This window comes from Pinus tabuliformis, chromosome 2_1 (genome assembly GCF_031772625.1).
Source record: "Pinus tabuliformis cultivar Carrire ecotype Pingquan chromosome 2_1, CPIR1, whole genome shotgun sequence".
Taxonomy (NCBI): Eukaryota; Viridiplantae; Streptophyta; class Pinopsida; order Pinales; family Pinaceae; genus Pinus; species Pinus tabuliformis.
In genome coordinates, this window is record NC_142299.1 from 18235368 (window position 1) to 18240209 (window position 4842).

At 36.8% G+C, this 4842-nt stretch overlaps 1 long non-coding RNA gene across 1 annotated transcript; it reads right to left on the reverse strand.

Annotated features, from left to right (window-relative positions):
- Positions 1-804: 804 nt before the first annotated feature.
- On the reverse strand, positions 805-1664 carry LOC149198462 (uncharacterized). Its single transcript, XR_016253211.1, has 2 exons — positions 1621-1664; positions 805-1534 (listed from the first exon to the last, which is right to left on the reverse strand). It is a non-coding gene; the product is annotated as an uncharacterized LOC149198462 (long non-coding RNA).
- Positions 1665-4842: the final 3178 nt, after the last annotated feature.

Below are 4842 nucleotides of genomic sequence, written 5' to 3' on the forward strand. Positions count from 1 at the left end.
GTAAAAGATATCAATGTATTTTTGTGACATTTTTCTTTCCATTATAATAAAAAAAAATAAGATAAATAATTTTATTGCTCAGATTGATTTTATATATCTTATTAATAAGACACCAACATTAACAATAATGAGTTTTCATTATTAAAAAATATATATTTTTAAATAATATTTAATTATAATTTTATTAATAATATTAAATAAATTTCCTGAATTTATAACACTCATTAATAACAAAAATCTTTTGGTCGTTCTTATAAATTATCCAAAGATTTAAACATAACTTTTATATAAATTGAAAAAAAATATTAAAACAACAAAATTCAAAGTATGTATAGAGGTTTTTTTCATTGACCCACCGTTAACAAATACAAGTATAAATTAAACAAAATTCAGAATATGTATAGGAATTTTTTTCATTGAGCCACCGTTAATAAATATATCACATAAGACATAAAACGATTGGAAAAGGCAACGGCAGCTGAAAAATCTATTACGGTTAAAATCTCTAAAAAGTTTTGGATCTTCCACAAATTGCGACATTTTATGTGGGCCTAATGGTGAATTGTGACATCTTATGTGGCCCTAATGGTGAATTGTGACATCTCCAAAAGGAGGGAACTCAACATTTTCGGTTTTATCCCCCCGAGGAGAAAGTGAAAGATGTGTTATAACTTTTTCATATTTTTTAAGAATCTCTAGATCAATTTGAAGACTTTTACAACCATATAATGTTAATAGTTGTAAAGTATTCAATGAATCAAAATCTGTTGGCAAAAGCTTTAGATTCTCACAACCCGCTAATCTCAATTCTTTTAAAGATCGAAGTTTTGAAGTTGATTCCGGTAGTTCTATATGCTTGCATTTTGAGAGATCGAGTTTCTGTAAAGAACTCAATGATCCAATATCCTCAGGCAACCCCGTCAATCCATAACATTCCTCCATATTCAATACTCTTAAATATTGAAGCTTTGATATGGATCTTGGTATTTCCTCTATAGATGTGCACCGGGAAAGAGTTAATTCTCGTAACTCATGTATTATCTCTCCCAACTCTCCAGGCAATTTTCTCCATGCTTCAAAATTGATTAATCGGAGCACCCGTAAATTCTGGAGCCGCTGAAGATCACTCGGAGAGATTTCAAAATCATGGGAAGAGCCCTTTCCATTTAATTCCATGTGTTTCACGTTGGAAGTCATCTGCACATAATTAAATGAATGCAACTTATACAGCATTATCAAATCATTGGAGCAAATGAGCACGCGTATATAAATATATGAAGCCGAGTTGCTTTATCAAAGATTTGTCATTCAAATATCTCAATTCGTTTACCTGAGATATACTAAATGGGAGACCGGCAACTTTTCCTTGGAAAAACATCAGCTTCTCAAATCTCTTCTCACATTTACCCTTCACATTTAAAACTCCAAACCGAAGAATTCTCAACGAATTAGACATTGAATCTAATTTTGTTGCCGGCATTTCCAATGGATCTCCATAATGATAAAACCAGAGGCCTTCGATTCCTGAGATGTCCTGCAATTATAATTAAGTTAGTCATAATAATCGAGATAGAGATTGTATGAGATAATTGACCGCATTTATTTTCCAATTTCTATTACCTTTTCTAAAAGCTCTTGAAATTGACTCCTATTTGCATTGGTGAAATTGTTAAATTTGTAATTTCAACGCAGCCCAAAACCACCAAACAAAACCACAAATCGTCTGAAGGGATATCGCACCACTTTTCCGAAAAAGTTGTTTCCGTATGAAGGGAGCCGCCGCAATTACTCTCCGCCACGCGTCCCTTGTACAAACACCAAAACCGCTTTCCCCGGACAGTAAAGTTCGTTTGGTTTGCTGGAGGTTGGCGTGCGAACCACGTAGGATCGGCTCAGCGATTTGATCGCGTGATCTCAGCCGTCAATTTCCCGAAGGTGCTGTCCGCCCACAACACATCAAATTTTGTCGTTTTCCTCGTTGACCGCCGTGGAGAAAACGTTGTAGTTTTAATGCATTTACGTAGAATTGGGTGGCGGCTTTTATTATGGTGATGGGCATACGTCCCATGCTTTTAATATGATTATGGGCATGTGTTTAATTTTGGTTATGGGCATATGTCCCATATCATATACGATATTTTTTTTATATGTTTTCTTTATATATTGTTATGTATGTCTACGTGCGGTAGTTTTGAAGTAGTTTTTTTGTTCTTCTTCCTGTAAGCACAGAACACACAGCAGTGCGAGAATATAATGGAACAGGGGCTGTAATAGTCATATGGTATTGTTAATATACAGAAGTTCCTTGAAATTGATTTTGTAATATCCACAGCAGTGGAAAATCTGTGAGAGCAGCAGAGTTTTTTTTTTGTGATTCCCTCTTTGAACAGAGGAAGAAATATGTAACAGAATGTTTGTTTTAATTAATAGAAATGCTTTGTAACTATGTAATGTTGTCTTGTGAGTCATTTTGGTTTTAAGAGGATCCCTGTCAAAAGATCTTGGACAGAAGAAACAGAGCATTGTCTCTGTGGTGAATATTTTGCTGGTTTTGGTATTTCTCCATTTAAAAATAACCAACAGTGGTATCAGAGCTGGCTCGGGCTCTTTAAAGAAGTTAAAGAAGCTGAAGAGAGAAGGTTTGTAGTTGCAGCAAAACTTCTCAGGCAGACAGAAGACTCAGACAGCGCAGGATTCAGGTATTCTTCAAAAGCATTTCTTTTGTTATTGCTGAAGACAGTTAGTTGTTTTAAAAAAATACACAGTCAAGGAATGGCCATCACAAGCACTGGTATGGGTATGTTTAATACCCAGCTCCCACAGTTTAATGGGAAGAACTATGACTACTGGTCAATAACTATGAGAGCCCTGTTTGCCTCTCAAGATTTATGGGAAATAGTTGAAGATGGTTTTGAAGAACCAGCAGATGAAACTGAGTTCAATGCATTAACTCAGGGAGAGAGAGATCTCCTGAAGAGCAATAGGAAGAAGGATGCAAAGGCCATTTTATTGTTGCATCTAACAGTAGACCAGAGTATATTTCCAAGGATAGCAGCAACTAAAACATCAAATGAAGCATGGAAAACCCTCAAGACAGCCTATCAAGGCATGGAGAGAGTGAAGACAGCAAAACTACAATTGCTGAGAAAGGATTTTGAGAACTTGAACATGAAGGAGTCAGATAACATTGAATCATTCTTCACTCATGTGATTGGTGTAATCACACAAATGAGAACTCATGGAGAAACAATTGAAGATAGAAGAATAGTGGAGAAAATATTGAGGGTCTTACCCTCAAGGTTTGATGCCATAGTCACCACCATTGAAGAGACAAAGGATCTCTCAAACTATTCAGTTGATGAGCTACATGCATCACTGATAACACATGAGCAGAGGTTGAGTAGGAATGAAAACTCATCTCTAGAGCAAGCCTTCAAGACCCAGATGTCCTTTGGAAGAGGAAGAGGTCAAGGAAGAGGAAACAAAAGAAGAAGAGGCAGAAGTCAGAACAGAGGTGGAAGGAACATCCCATCAAATGCACAAGGAAGAGGCAGCAATCCAAATCAGAACCAAGGTCAAGGCAGCAGCCAACAAAGAGATCAGTATCAGGCTCAAGGACAAAGGTATGATAAATCTAATGTTCAATGCTATTATTGCAAAAAGTATGGACATTATGCTAGTGATTGTAGAAAGAAACAGCATGATATGAACAGCAGACAAAATGCAAATGTTACAAGAGAAAACAGCAGTCAAGAAAATGTCCTGTTAGCTTGTAACATGGCTGAAACACATAGTGAGGACATATGGTTTTTAGACTCAGGTTGCATCAACCATATGACAGGGAATATAGCCCTCTTTTCAGCCTTAAATCAGAATTTGAAATCAGAGGTCACACTAGGAACTGATAGTAAAGTGTCTGTTATGGGAAAAGGGGAGGTAAAAATATTTACAAAGCAAGGAGAAAGGAAAACCATAGCAGATGTCTACTATGTCCCCGGAATGAGATGTAACCTATTGAGTGTTGGACAGCTTATCCAAAAGGGTTACAAGGTTTACTTTGTAAATGATGTGTGCACCATCATGGACATACCACCCAACAAAAGATGCATTGCTGAAGTGAAGACGACAAGGAACAGGATGTTCCCTCTCCGGATTAGGGCAGACATGAAGAACAAAAGGGAAATGGCAACAGTCACCCAAGAGGCCTTCTAAATCGTGCCAAAGGATGAGAACTGGTTATGGCACTTGAGATTCGGGCATCTAAATTTTGTATGTCTAAACTTATTGAGCAGAAAAGGAATGGTAAAGGGATTACCATTGATAGAGAAGCCGGACAGCCTTTGTGAAGGTTGCATATTGGGCAAACAACATAGAGAGAGTTTTCCATCAGGGAAAAGTATAAGGGCAAAGGCACCCTTAGAGATTATCCACTCAGATTTGTGTGGACCAATGCAAGCTCCATTATTAGCTGGCAGCCTATATTTCTTGACATTCATTGATGATTTTACAAGAAAGACATGGATATATTTTCTTAAAAACAAGAGTGAAGTGTTTGAGAAATTCCAAAATTTCAAAGCACTTGTGGAGAACCAAAGCGGGCTGCACATAAAAGTATTGAGAACTGATAGAGGAGGTGAGTATATCTCAAATGAATTCCTAAAGTTTTGTAGAGAAAATGGAATACATAAACAGTTCACAACTCGGTACACCCCACAACAAAATGGAGTTGCTGAAAGGAAGAACAGAACCATCATGGAGATGGCAAGGAGCATGTTGAAGGCAAAGCATTTGCCAAATGAGTATTGGGCTGAAGCTATACATTGTGCAGTGTATATACTGAAC